At 43.5% G+C, this 15821-nt stretch overlaps 1 long non-coding RNA gene across 1 annotated transcript; it reads left to right on the top strand.

Moving 5' to 3' along the window:
- The first annotated feature begins 2523 nt into the window (after positions 1 to 2523).
- On the top strand, positions 2524 to 12624 carry LOC146210058 (uncharacterized). Its single transcript, XR_014703504.1, has 3 exons — positions 2524 to 2588; positions 4463 to 4609; positions 12549 to 12624. It is a non-coding gene; the product is annotated as an uncharacterized LOC146210058 (long non-coding RNA).
- Positions 12625 to 15821: the final 3197 nt, after the last annotated feature.

Consider the following 15821-nt stretch of genomic DNA (forward strand, 5'->3'; position numbering starts at 1 on the left):
GTTTACGGTTTTAGGCTATCGGCATGCATGCAGATTTTGTCGCAGGCGCATATGTTTGTCGCACAATTATATCTGATAGCACGACCGTGCGACCACATTTGTATACCCCAGGCCGGCTAGCACTCACGACCAATATGCCTGTATTGGACGCCGATTACATCCCTGCATCTACTTAACCTCTAGTACAAATCCAGTTGTCAGTGAGAACGCGCATACAAAACGAAACCGTGTCGCCATAGCATGATCATGTGACATTAAATTAGTGATTAGAAGGTAGCGTTTTCATTGCCGAGAAGGGAAACGTTGCCTCAAGTTGAAGGAACAAATGACCATTTTCTCAGCGATGTTTTTGTTCTAGTGCTTTTGTATTATCCATAAGGAACTACGCGCAGCATCGTCTGTTTACCTGGAGAAAGGGCCGAATATGATGTGTGTACTTTCTGGACGCAATCACTGGCAATCACTTTCATGAAAATGAAAAGCCGAAAGACTCGCGAGGTTACCATTTTAGTTTTGGGCATTCACACGGTGGTAAAAAAATGACAGTTTTTCGCGCAGACTGCGAGCATGAAGGCCCCGGTACATTTATATGGCGCACAACATATATATCGGCAATAAACAACAAAAATAGTTTGTTCCGCCTATTAGTTTAGAGTTTGACCATTCCAGCCGCGCTAGGCGGTGGCAAAGGAATAAGAAAACTGTACAGGAACGAAAATAATGTGCGCTGTCGAGTCATTCGAAAAAACGAATGCAGCCCAGAAACATTGTTTTAATGAGGCAGTTTTCATGCCCTTTCCAATTCTTTCATTCTACTAAAATGATTTTTAATACGGTTGCTTGCTCATTGAACGTTATCGTCTTTTTGTGCAATCCGCGTTAAGGTGAAGGGGATTGCGAAAAACGTCTGTGTGTTGCCTGATGCCAAGCGCATCAGAACCTCGACGCGCACAAAATTGATTCTGAATCATTCATTGCTGTGTCTGTCATCGTCGATTCACGAAGTCGAGACAAAACATGACCGAAGAAGTATTGTTATAGCTGGAGAATGATGAGGACGAAGTGGCGCGCTCGTTTGTGGAAGATTAAGAAAAAGAAGTGCGTCGAACGGGGGCCCTCGTAGCCTGGCTCCTTGGCTGTTCCTCAATGTATATATATTTAATCCTCTTTTGTAAATATATTTCTCCCTGTTACAAAATTATATGCCAAAATTTAAAAACCTTGAACAATTCACAAATTCCGTAGAATCTTCAGAACTGCGCGGTGCGCTATAATTGGACAAAGGCTTTATCGAAGTGGCCATAATTACTTGCGCTACAAAATTATGCAGGGTGTTTTTTAATGGTTTTGAAAGCTGAGGTAGTGTAGAATGGGTGGAAAAAGTTTGAACAATCTTAAAACTGTTTTTTTTTTCCTAAAAATTTTCAATATTCGTTGTTTTCTGTAAATTAGCGCGATCGTATCTTTGTAATCAAATGTCATAAAAATATGAGTTTTAGCTGTTTGCGGATAATTATGCTGAGAACATATTGTGGAATTATTGCTTCTCTACCATGAACCTTTTCTGAAATAAAGGCCTGCAAATTAGGAAATTTTCATTTCCTGGGCCGATGTTGAGAATTTTTATAAAAACATCTACTCATACCTGAAAAGCGAACAACTGAATACAAATAAAAACTACATATTTAGTCAGATAATTTTCAGCTAGATAACTTGAACATAATTTGATTAATCTATAACCAAAGTTGGCCAGAATAGAAGAGAAGCTCGGAATTCCGCCTCTTCGACATTATTAATCAGTCATCACGCAACAATATATAATATTTTGAAGTAAATATAAAAGGTCGAACGACCATCCTTTGTTCGATCATAGGTGGCGAACGGGAGGGGAAAGATGATGCGCGCATTTGTCGATGGACCAACTGTATGGATTTACGCAAGAATGTGGATGGTAGATGGGGTGGCTTTCTATTTTTTTTAGAAAATGTTATGTACGTGGTTGGCTTGAAGAAACAATGCGTTTGCGAACACAGAAAACAAAACTATTTTTTTGAACTCGACTCGAGCGGTGCGCGCTGGCGGCCGCTCATCGGCACGGTCCGAAGTCACGGCTGGCCGGTGCAAGCAGAAGAGGGCTGTGAGGAACGGAATGTTGAGAGGGTCGTTGGTCCTTCGTTCCCACGCGCAGCCCATGCGAACACAACACCGCGGCGGGAATCGCGCACTGGTTGAGCGGTTCGCTGTTGCCCCTCGCCTACGCATCTACGTGCAAGACACAACAGAAAGCATCCCCAGCTGCGCTGCTGTGCGGCCTCCTCCCGAAGCGTTCATTCCAGAGCTTGTTGAAGACGCTACAAGACTTGTGACAGCTTCTTAAACCTTTCTTTAATTTCTTCCCTCATTAATTTTCTTTTTCATTGCGCTGTGCATAACTTTCTCTTGCGCCTATACATGTCCATGTGCTCCGGTTTGTGCTTGCTACATATCAGTGAATAGCTGAGCTGTGATATGTCGCCGGAGCACGGATTACAGCAATGGCGGAATACCATCGGCATTATCGGACTCAGTGAACGCCGTCATCTTAGACCGTGAGTATATATCTTTGCAGCATGCCATTGCTTCATAATTGGTTCTATATAATCTCCCGCCAGTCCCAAATGTTCTCTTTCCGTATTCTCCTCGAAACAACTGCGCGAAGCATGACTTCAAAAACTAAGCGAATTTTCGTCCGGGTTACATGCAACCAAGTGCGTGGACTTATTTGCTGGCTGCGATATGTATAGCATTTGCGCCGAAAATAGAGGAGCCGTGCGTAACCGGTGTGTATGCCACCAACACGTGACAGGACACAGCAGGCAGCCATTTGCGAAGTTTTTTGACTGTGCAGCGCGCCGCAATCAATTAGTAACCAGATACTATGCGCCCGGCTTTGTACATATATTTTGGACAGCCTCTCTTCTGCTCGCAGGAAGCCATGTTCGCACAGTTTTTGGATTTTGTGAAGAGTTAAGGGCAGTTTTTTGCTTTCAGATGTACAGACGAAGTTTTGAAAACTGTCCGTGCGTCTGTGCAAGCGAATTTTACAGTGGGGCGGACATTGTGTGCGTGATGCCGCTTGATGATTAGGCTATAATCAAGTCATAATGAACCTCCACTTTTATAATGGTTAATATCATATTGAGGAATTGAAAGCCGTGAACAGCGCAAGTGAGCCCCTTTTCAAAATTTTTTTAATCGACGCCCCCCTTCTGAGCACGCGCCTTCAGGTGAGGGCGTTATCAGAAAGCGGCGACAATAGGAGAGCGATTTCGCAGACGCGCTTCGAAGGCGGGGGAAAATAACAATACAAACAAAAAGGCACATAAGCCGTGTGTGCACTACGTCCCTGTCACTACAAAATAAACAACGTGCACGCGGGACACATTGTACAAAACATTGACGGCCGGTATGAGGCAACCATATCGTCCGAAATATGTTGCTCGCGAAGCGCTCGATCACGGCGCGCACTTTCAGGCGAAATGGGACATGCCGTCAGGTCCGCCTGTTCGGCAATTACAGCTCTTTGTACCTCACGTACCGTACCGTATGCATGAAGTGCACGTCATAGCCATCGTGCAAGAATGTTGAAACCGAAGCAGCGATCCACGTATTCTAATTCTATAGGAAATCATTTGGGAGTAGAAAAGAGCAACTTAATATGATGTGCATGGTTCTTTAATGAACGATATGTATAAATGGACTGTTGAATAGTTACAGTAATGGAGTTTTGCGCTAGAATTGTTTACGGCCGTGACCGCAATAAATATTACTCATATTGCTCTTAGGTTTAAGCTCTGGCATTGATAAGCCTATCTAAAGAACCGACTGGCAGTGACAGGTTGTTTACAGCTGTTGATCAAAAGGTAGGCCATCATGCTATTATTGCAGGCATATTTGCTTCGTTTTGTACCTCTGTTTACTAAAACTTAATTTTGTTCCCCATTCCTAGGGACGCTGCACCTCTTACAACATTCACTGTTCAGTCGCTTTTATTCAAGGTACAAAAAGGAGGAAATGAGCATGCACTCATAGGATAGCCTGTCTTTACGTTAACAGCTGCAAATAACACGCCACTGCTCCTCGGTACCTTGGATGAAGTTTTCAATGGGGTTACCTGAGATGCCCAGCAATTGCTGTAATATTTATACCAATCACTGCAGTGAAAAAGAAAGGTAACACTGCATCACTTTAACTGCTGCATGCACCTATAAACGTGCCTTAATTTATTGCCTATTCTTATAGACGCAGGACCTCTTACTATAGGCTCTGTTCAGTAAGCAACCGTCTTTCATTGCTTCAATTTCTATCTCTCCACCACTTTCTTGTTGCTCTGGGTGTGATCATTTGATTTCATTGTTCAAATCATATTGTTTTATCATGTGTGAATGATTTAGCCTGCACATACATGCTTTCATTTTTTTAGATGCGCATCGGGAGCGTTTTCTACGTAGAAATGGATCGATTGAGTTGTATCACTGGTGCGAAAACCGACAACCCCCAGAAGATGTGTGTCCTGTGGTTAGAAGGGCAATAAAGAAGAAAATCAGCGGAAAAGCCTGCCTAAAAAAAGGTAGCACTGCATCACTGTAACTGCTGCATGCACCTTTATATATGCCTTATTTTTATTGCCTATTCTTATAGACGGTGGACCTCTTGCTATTGGCTTTTTGCAGAAAGCAACCGCCTTTCATTGCTTCAATTCCTAGCTCTCCACCACTTTTTTGTTACTTCGAGTGTGATCCTTTGATTTGATTGTTCAAATCATATTATTAAATCGCCGGTGAATGATTTCGCCTACACATACATGCTTTCATTTTTTTTTAGGTGCGCATCGAGAGTGTTTTCTACGTATAAATGGATCGATTAAGTTGTATCACTGGTGCGAAAACCAACAGTTCGGTACTCCCAGATTTGTGCCCTATGGGTGGCAGGGGTATAAAGAAGAGGATAATCAGTGGAAAAGCCTGCCTAAAAACTTACAAAGATGGCGCAAAAGCGAAATGCTGATCAGGGTTGGAGTCTGATTACTTCTGTTATCCCATTTCACTTGCTGACACTTGATGTGACATACTTGACACTTGATGTGACTGTCACTTGATGTGACATATATGAGGCACCTTAGTATAATTTGTGGTATACTCACTGAAAATTGTGTAGACATTAACTTTTTTCTCTCTCAATTATTTTGAGTGGCGCACGAATTGGAATAAAACGAAGTCATACACTGTCACCCGTTAATAATTAGGGGGTATTATTAACGATGCGCCCTTAACGGTGCGCACACTCCCAGACACCCTTAGAGTGAGTGGGGATAGCTGTTCCGGTCGCGAAGGAGATGCCCTCGACCTGCGTGGCAAGCTCAGCCGGAATTCAACTACCTTGTAGTGACAGAAGGGGGTGGTCGTTTGGTGCCCAGTGGTCGCCGGTTCAAACCAGAGTAAGGATCGGAGTCAGAAGTAACAAACAAACACAATTTATGCACAGCAAGAGACGATACAAAGGAATACACAAAATCACTTGAAATACACAGACGAGAGGTTCACAGAATAACAAACGCTAAGCATGCAACTACAGAATGATTCAATAACACAGGCTTTACAACAGATCAAACACGAGAGAGTTACATAAACAAACACCAAATTGTTCACCGGGCACTGTTGCAGTCCGACGCCTCAAGAGTCACGATGTGGCCGCCATACGAGACGAGCGCCGCTCCCTTGAAAGTCCGTGGGCTTGCCAGCAGCGGGTGATCCCCGGAAGTCCAGCCGAAACACAGGCGAGCACGTCGCAAAACACTGACGAACTGACTGACTGACTGACTCAACAAGCGGCGCGGTTTCTTTAAATAGGGCGCGCCGCGTCTCTCTGTTAACACGTGCCAAAGCTAGCGCGCACACACACTTTGCTTCGCTGGTTAGAGCGCTCTCTCTTCCTCCCGTCGAGCCGCGCGTCGTCATTGGCTAGGTCCCATAGAAAATGCTCGATTTTTCTGGCGCATTCCAGGCCGATGAACCACCGTCTTCCCCGGGCAAGGGGAAAGAGGGTGACAACAACGCGTACAAAGCTACGCGCTCTCCCGCGCGGGGAAGGGGGCTTTGCTCTCCATGCCTTCCACGCGACGCCGTGCGGGCCTCGCGCCGTACCGGCTTGATGAAAATGGGTGCCGATTTCGTGACATCCACACATCTAATGCCCATAGACATTATATGCGTGGATGAGCTCATTAATTGTGTTCCTATGTGAGCATCCAATAGTTTGTCGAATATATTAATATGTTAAAAGTTGATTTTTTTACTGTTAATCGGAGTAATACATATGCTCCATATCATAGCATTATTCGCCTGTAGTTTTTATCTGCTCTTTCCTAAATTGTATTCTACAAAGTATACGTGTGTCATCTCGTACGTCTATTTAACTAGCAAACAATTTGCAATCGAATCCCATTTGTGATGTTGTTTCAGCTACAAATAATGTATGACAGTTGTGACAATATAGGTAGCTTTAGCTATAACATATAGCGCGAGAATCTTTAATATATGCGATGATATTTTTATTCACCGCATTGGCTAAACCAGCCTGTTTGAAGAGACGAAATGAAAACAAATATGGATGTCTTCGGACAGGAACAGTAATCGTGGTGCCATGACCATTTTTTTTAAATTAAATTTTCATATGTAGTGGGCTAATGTCTTGACACAAAGGAATGACCCTTAGGCCTATATCACTCACGTCATGTGTAGGAAAGTTAATGGAACACATCATTCAGACCAGAATTTCAAATTATATGGAGGAAAAAGAGAAATGGCCAGACGAGATGTGTGGCCTCAGGACCCATCTGAGCACACAGGACGTCATGCTCCGGCTGCAGCAAGACATAATTAATTCCAGAACCAAAGATGCGAAAGTCATTATGGGACTGGACCTAAAAAGGGCCTTCGACAACGTCAAGCACGAAGCCATCTTGGAAGGGCTCCAGCAGGCAGGAATAGGGCTAAAAACTTATCGCTATGTCAGAAATTTCTTAACGGACCGCACGGCGGTTATAACTTTCCAGGAAATACAATCTGGGGTGATCAGGATAGGTAACAGGGGGACACCTCAGGGATCGGTACTGTCACCCACCCTTTTCAACATGGCCATGAGAGGGCTCCCGAAGGAATTGCGGAAAATTGGGAATTACAACTTAAATTACAGCCTGTACGCGGACGACATCAATCTCTGGATCAACAGAGGGAGCGACGCAGAGATCAATGAAACGCTGCAGGTGGCAGCAGATGTCATCTCTAAGTACGCGGCGGACAGAGGACTTAAATGTGCGCCTGAAAAATCAGAAATCTTCGTGTATAATGACAAGGCATTCAGGAACAAACCTTCCTCTGACCCACAGGTGTACGTGGAAGGAAGGGAGATACCAAAAGTAGAGACAATACGAATATTGGGACTCCACTTACAAACACAGGGAAGGAACACGATCACCATAAAAAAGTTAGAAAACCACGCGACCCAGACATTATACCTCATCAGGAGGATCTCACGTAACGGAGGCGGCCTCAAGGAAAAAAACCTCCTGAGATTGGTACAAGCCTTCGTCATTAGCAGAGTGGGCTACGCCACGCCATATCTGAACCTAAAGGCAGATGAGAGGAGAAAGATAGACGCGCTCATCAGAAAATGCGTTAAAAAGGCCCTAGGCCTCCCAACATGTACATCGACGGAGCAGCTACTGGCCCTAGGACTGCACAATACGATTTCAGAAATCACGGAAGCGGTTAAAACCTCGCAACTTGAAAGACTCAGCACGACGCGAGTGGGAAGAGCTACGCTAAGTAACCTTGGAATAGCCACAGACAGGGGGCAAAAGGAAAGGGTTGACATTGACAGGAAAATCAGGGCGCACCTAAGAATGCCTCCCCTACCCAAAAACATGCACCCTGAGTTTAATAGGGAAAGGCGACAGAAAAGGGCGGAAGCGATAGAAACAATATATCGGAGCAAACCCCCAAATGAAGTTGCCTACGTAGATGCGGCAGGAAACAGACAGAGTCGATACATGACTATAGCGGCGGTAGATGGGGGAGGCACCCTCATCACGGTGGCTACCATACTAGGGAAAGAAACCGAGATAGCGGAGGAAGCTGCGATAGCGATCGCTTGCGTTGGCACCAAAGCTAGATATATTATTAGCGACAGTAAAACTGCAATCCAAAATTTATGTAGGGGGAGGGTGAACCCCCTCACCACCAAAATTTTAACACAAGGAGTGATTGATAGGACGATCAACATCATCTGGACCCCGGCGCACGAATCTGTCAGCGGTAACGAGGCGGCCCACAGTGCAGCTCGAGATCTCTACCTCCGAGCTGCACAGGATGGCTCGGCTCAGGCAAAACATAATAGAGAAGGGCGATTAATCTCGTATCAAGACATTACAGAACACTACAGGCAATGCCGGAGGCGTTTCCCCCCACCAAACGCGGCGTTAAATAGAGGTCAGGCAATGGCGTGGAGACGCCTGCAGACTGGAGTATATCCAAACCCAGTACTAAATAAACATATCCGATCGGACTGCGAGGACGATAAATGTAAAAAGTGTGGGGCGAGAGGAACCCTCGACCATATAATTTGGGAGTGCGCTTACTCCCCAGGCAGGGCGCAAAACATTAGCAGTAGGGAAGCCTGGGAAACCTTATTGCGAAGCTCAGACCCTGAGCTCCAACTCACCGCCGTCCAACTGGCAGCAGAGGCCGCCGGCGAAACCAAACCGGCCAGCATCTAATGCGACCATCCCGTGCGGCTGGGCTGCTAAGTCCCCTCCCCCTTACAGGGGGGTGAGACAGAGCGGCGCAGGCGGTGTGGTCCTTCTCTGTTGGACAATAAAAGTTTTCAACAACAACAACATCGTTTCAAAATGTTGCAAGTTTGGAGGCCGGCTGGTTGCGTAAAATTTTGTCATTCATTGCTTTTTACTCACCGAATTTGCGTAACATTTACTTGTATAAGAAGTATTAAAAGTGTGTTTCATTGATGCAGTTGATTTAGTAAAAAATCGCAAACTTTGCTTCAAGAACAACGCGCTACAAAAATGTTAATGTTCAACCTTACATACTGACGTGATGCGTTACGTCGTTTGCACTAAAACATTCTGTGTTTATTACGCAGGTCATATTGTTAATTTAAGGCAGAATTTGGAGACTCTAACCTGCTATGTGTGTTCTCTATAGCGCCACCAAAATTATTACGCTGGAAAGCGATTTGCTTATGATTGTAATTATAAAACTTACACATTGAAAAATCATCTTCAAAAATATGGTATTGTTAGTGGTGGTCAAAGCTGAGAAATGGAATAATATATTAATAAACTAGATTGAATACTATTGCACCTAGCAATAAAAAAGAATGCAGGACAGAGAAAAAGTTCAGCCTTCACTTGCGTTCTGCCATGAAATTGACAGAAATAATGAATCAATACCATTTTAAGCTATTTGCCCAGAAGCAGAAAAAGGATGTATAAGCGCTGACAAGGTTTTAAATTTTACTTAAGGTAAAATGTAACTAAATTCAGCAAATACTAACTTGAAGTTTTGATGCCTACTCCATAAGGGGGAGCCATATAAGCACATCTATAGAACAAAAACAGGCATTTTTATATTTCTAATATTACATTTTGCAGAATTCAATATATTTACTGACTCATATTAATAATATACTTTGCATTGTTTCCACAGATTTTGATAAAAATTGATGTTGCGGCCGTTTCTTCAATTCTAATCAGTTTTCCTTATTTTAACATTTTCTTACTTTTGTCCAATTTCAAAATAATATGCAGAAACACACACAAATCTAGAGCTTCAAATTTTTTCATAAATAAAGAATGGAACCTAGATAATGTAGAGAAATAGTTTCCGTGCCAAGATATTATCGGATCTTGCAAGAATGAAGGCTGAATTTGGCCATTATCAGCACAAGCACTCGGTTTAATATTTAGTGTTATATTTTTAAACAGTATAACGCAACACTTTTCAGTCCGCGATATTTTTGAGGTACTGAAGATTTTTGAGAGGGATTTGAATGAAAATCGAAGATGATCTTTTTTTTAATTGCAGCAAATTTGCCCTTTACTGCTGTTTTCGAATTCTGAGCAATTTTGATCCGTTGTGGAGAACACACCTAGTGGTCTGGAGCTCCAGATACTGCCTGGAATTAAGAACATGCGTCAGGAAGTGAAAACATATTTAGTGCAACCAACCTAATGCATCATATGCCAGTACATAAGGTTAAAAATGAATAATATTTTTGCAGCATAACGCTCCTGAAGCAAAGTTTGCGATTTTTTAATAACTCAACTGCAAAAACAAAACAGGTTTCTAATAGTGTTTGTAAATGTAAAACCTGCATATATTTAGTGAGTAAAACATAGTAGATGACAAAATCATGGTATCCAAACTTGCAACATTTTGAAATGGAAAAAACAGCGTTTTCTACCTCTAGAGATATACCACACATTTTTTTTTTCGAGGGAACTACGCGTATCTTGAAAAACTAAAGTTAATTCTTTTGTGTCTAGATATTCGCCCACCACATATAAGAATTTCATTGGAAACGAAAGATGGCCATGGGACCTGGATTATGTTTCTAAACTAAGGCACCCATAATACGCTGTGAGAAAGCCAATATCAAGGGCTTTTTTTAATATTCCATATTTCGAACGGTTGTGTCATCTAAGAAAATTTGAAAGCTAGGCACACCTTAGCTGTCGCCGGCCCTCACTTTCTGTTACAGCTGCAATTGCTAAGCTTAATTAATACGTTGAGTACTTTATTTTAGCCACGAATATAGCGCTATTACGTGTCAAAGAAAGGCCGCAGTGACGCGATTCCCGTAGAATTTGTAAGTGAAATCTGTAAACCTTACAAATCTACCCATATATATAATCTCTTGCAGGTTTTATTCAAGCTACATCAGACCTGCTGCGCCCCATATCTTGAGCGAAGGGTTATAAATAAACCATTAGAAACAGACGATGGAAACCGGTGGCGCATTGCTGGCAGCCACTTAGGACAGCGGAGAAAATTTTTATTGTGTACGTAGCGAAGTGAGGTTATTCGCTTCAAGTACTAAATATTAACTTTAGACAATAAGTAGGACTTAGAGTCGGTGAGCACGTTCGGAAACCCCTGTTTCAATATTTGCGGTTAGAAACCTCATGTGTACCTTTTTTTCCAGCTGCAGATAAATTCCGGGTTATGTAGATACCGTTACCAGCCCATTCGCGCCCCTCGATTGTGCTGCTCACAACATGATTTTGAGCGGACAAAACAACCTGTCGCTATGATGGCTAGCCCCATGCATGAGTAAGGGTGATATGCTGGCGATGGTTGCTTCGCGTCTACCCTTTGGCGCACATGAAGGCTCGAGTTACAATGAGCGCGCCGAACTTTGCAATGCGGATAATGACTATAAAGCGGTAAGGATACAAATGAGTGGAACAGTATTTTTTAGCTGTAAAATACAAATACAGTCTTGCTGGACGAATGTGCTGGCGCGGACGAAGAAACCATAGGCAACTTGTAGGTCTAACGCTACACAGGGCTGTCGAGCCAAGCCAAGTCCTCAATTGCATTGTCCAGGAATCTGATTTTTGTATTTTAGTGGTTTCCTACTGTATCTGGCGTTCAAAATGCAGACGTGAGGGTTCTTTATCGCAAATAATCAAACGTGGTTTGTGCCGGTACTCTTCAAAGTAGCAACACCATTTATTGTGTAAGTCAATAATCAGTAATTTAGGTAAATAATGTCAATTAAGGATTCCAAACAAAACCTTTTCTGTGGCGCTCAAGGTAGCTTCCAACAATATGTATCTGGTTTCCTTTGCCTGCCTCCGAAATGTTTTTTTTTTATCCCTTGGATCAAATTTGCTTGGACAAGCAGTATATGTGTAAAAATGATGCACCTGTGAGCTACCCGTTTAAGTGAGCTCCCGTTTAAGTGAACTACCCACAAAACAAGTCAAAAGCCTATATCAGCTAACCAGCGGCCAATGCAGCAGTCGTGGGCTTAGATCGCTTGTGTATATTATATCTAGCCATTTAAAAAAAATGCAAATGGTCGCCGAACATTCTCTTGGTAACGATATTTAGTATAAACTGTTTGCACATCGCCGAAAGCGTAGGAGCGGCAAAAAAATAGCGCGCCAGTCATATGCGGAGACAGCCGACAATCAAGCACTAATTCCTAGCGTGGGATGAAACACTGGCTGTCTCAGCCGTATTGCTGTGGAGGCGATCAAAATGCAACAGGGCACATGCTATGCAATGTATGTGCGTCTTTCATCCTAATAAACCCAAGGCAGCTGAAACTAATCTGGAACTCATCAGTATAGTGTTTCTCATTGACCATGAATTTCGGTACATGAATTCTGGAATTTTTTACATCTTCCTAAAATAATGCACGCGATTTTATATGCCTCGTAATAGTGTTGTAAATTTTGTTTCCTCATTGTTTTTGTGCAGGTGCCTTTTGCGAAAAAGTTGGGGTGGACGATTTGGAGGCACACGCATTTATTCGCAGGTGGCTGCCTGGTTCCTGTGACAGGAGGGGTGGAAGAAAAAGGCGTTTTGCTGAAGCCTCCCCTGGCAAACCAGTCATGCCACCTGTGAATGCAATTGCAGGGTCAGCCCCCTCACTACGCCTATGAGTGTGCCCTCCAGCTCCCTGGCCCCTTCCACTTCCCGAGAGCCCGCCCTGCCCTGACCAACCCTGCCACTGCCCTGCTTACTGCGGCTATGTGTGCCCTCAGCGCTGGCTAGTAACAACTGCCGTCTATAGTAACAATTGCAATAAATATTATCTCTTTGTGAACCATGCCCTTGTTTTGTGAATATCTACTTGTTGCTCATGAGCGACAATTTGAATTATTATGGCCATTCCTATTTGAAAGGCCATTATTGTCCCAGCAAGTTCGATGTGCTGTCACGAATATGGCTAGAATGAAAAAGGCTGCATTTTATGGCCTGCACAGGCAGTGCCACAAAATGTGTAATCTTGACATCATCAATGGTACATGAATGGAGTAGCCGGTGTACCCATAAACCATTCGATTAATATTGGTATCGACAATATGCGGCATGAATGGAGTAGCCAGTGCACCTGCAATGGCTAACCATTGGTATGATATTGGCATTGACAATGGGCCATCAATGGAATAGCTGGTATTAAACAAATATTGGTAATACAATGATGGTATAATGCTGGACAGTATTGGCAAGAATCGTGGTGCATGAATGGAAAGTCTAATATTGTGCCTACATTGGTGGCTCCAGCTTGGTTGAACACTGGACCAATCTTGGAACGAAAGATGGGCCAAGAATGGAGAATGTAGTAAAATGCCCAAATGCCAATATCAGCCCAATATTGATGCCATTCTTTTCCAGTGATGAACCATTGTTGGACCAATGCTGGTGTGCTGCTTGGGCAGTAGGTGACTATGGCATTGGTTCTAGGAATAGCAGGGGGGAGTTAGTAGTTGGGTTTGCAGAGCGCAATAACTTACGAATCATGAATACCTTCTTCAGCAAACGGAAGAACCGGAAATGGACATGGAAAAGTCATAACGGAGAAACTAAAATGAAATCGACTTCATAATGTGATCAACCCCCGCCATTGTGCAGGATGTAGAGGTAATCGGGAAAGTGCGATGCAGTGACCACAGGATGGTGAGGTCCCGAATTAGCCTAAATCTGAAGAAGGAACGCAACAGATAAGTAAGAAAGAAACCCATCAACGAATTAGCGGTGGGGGGGAGGGCAGAAGAGCTCAGGATCTCGCTACAGAATAGGTATTCAGCTCTAACTGAGGATAGCGATATTACCCTAGAGGCAAGGAACAATAATTTCAGAGATATCATTACTGAGTGCCCTGTAGAAGTAGGCGGTAGGATAGTTAGAGAGGATACCGGTAAGCTGTCTAAGGAGTTGAAAGATTTGATTAAGAAACGCCAGAGCATGAAAGCTTCCAATCCAACAGACCAGATCGAATTGGCCGAGATATCAAAGCTAATCAATAAACGCAAGGTGGCCGATATAAGGAAGTATAACATGGTGAAAATTGAGCATGCTGTAATGAACGGGGGAAGCCTTAAAGCGGTAAAGAAGAAATTTGGACATAGGTAAAAACCAGATGTATGCGATAAGCGACAAGGCGGGCAACGTCCTCACTAATATGGACAAGATAGTCAAAGTAGCCGAGGAGTTCTTTACAGATCTCCACAGTAGCCAAACTAGTCAGGACAGTAATGAGATTGGCGGTAGGGAAAAACAGTCAGACGTTCCACCAGTGACGAAGGACGAGGTCAAGAAAGCACTAGAAACTATGAAAAGGGGGAAATCAGCTGGAGAGGATCAGATAACTACAGATTTGCTGAAAGACGGGGGGGGGGGGGATATCGTGCTAGAAAAACTGGCCACCCTGTACACGCAGTGCCTGGTGTCATCGACGGTACCGGAACCATGGAAGAGTGCAAACATTATCCTCATTCACAAGAAAGGGGACTCTAAGGACCTTAAAAATTACAGACCAATCTGCTTACTGTCTGTTACGTATAGGTATTTACTAAGGTAATCGCTAATAGAATCAGTACAACCTTAGACTGCAATCAAGCAAAGGATCAAGCAGGGTTTCGGAAACGGTACTCTACTATCGATCATATTCATACCATCAATCAGGTGATAGAAAAATGCTCGGAATATAACCAGGCCGTATATATAGCATTCATTGATTACGAAAAAGCATTTGACTGAGTTGAAACCTCAGCGGTGATGCAGGCATTGCGAAATCAGGGGGTAGACGAGCCGTACGTGAAAGTGCTGGAAGATATATATAGTGGCTGCACAGCAACCATAGTTCTGCATAAAGAAAGTAACAAAATTCCCATAAAGAAAGGTGTTAGGCAAGGAGACACAATCTCCCCAGTACTATTCACAGCTTGTTTAGAGGAAGTATTCAGAGACTTGGAATGGGAGCAGTTAGGGATAAGGGTAGATGGAGAATACCTCAGTAATCTGCGATTTGCTGATGACATTGCTTTGTTAAGCAACTCGGGGGATGAACTGCAAATAATGATTGATGACCTAGACAGAAAAAGTAGAAAGGTAGGCTTGAAAATCAGTATGCAGAAGACTAAGGTAATGTTCAACAGCCTCGGGAAGGAACAGCAGTTTACATTAGGTAGCGAAATACTGGAAGTAGTAGGCGAATATGTCTACTTAGGACAAGTAGCAACCGCAGATCCAGACCATGAAAAGGAAATAACAAGAAGAATAACATTGGGATGGAGCGCATTTGGCAAGCACTCGCAGATTATGGCTAGCAGCTTACCGGTATCGCTCAAGAGGAAAGTATACAACAGTTGCGTCTTGCCTGTACTCACCTATGGGGCTGAAACGTGGAGGTTAACGAAGAGAGTTCTACTTAAGTTGAGGACAACCCAGAGGGCTATGGAACGAAAAATGGTAGGGGTAACATTATGAGATAGGAAGCGTGCAGATTGGGTCAGAGAAATAACTCAAGTTACCGACATTCTAGTGGAAATTAAGAAGAAGAAATGGGCATGGACAGGACGTGTAGGGCGAAGAGAGGATAACCGATGGTCGATTAGGGTAACAAACTGGATTTCAAGGGAAGGAAAGCGCAGTAGGGGGGCGGCAGAAAGTTAGGTGGGCGGATGAGATTAAGAAGTTCGCAGGGGTCAAGTGGATGCAGCTAGCACAGAACCGGGTTAAGTGGAG

Source organism: Amblyomma maculatum, chromosome 1 (genome assembly GCF_055883805.1).
Source record: "Amblyomma maculatum isolate TAMU_Amacu chromosome 1, ASM5588380v1, whole genome shotgun sequence".
Classification (NCBI taxonomy): domain Eukaryota; kingdom Metazoa; phylum Arthropoda; class Arachnida; order Ixodida; family Ixodidae; genus Amblyomma; species Amblyomma maculatum.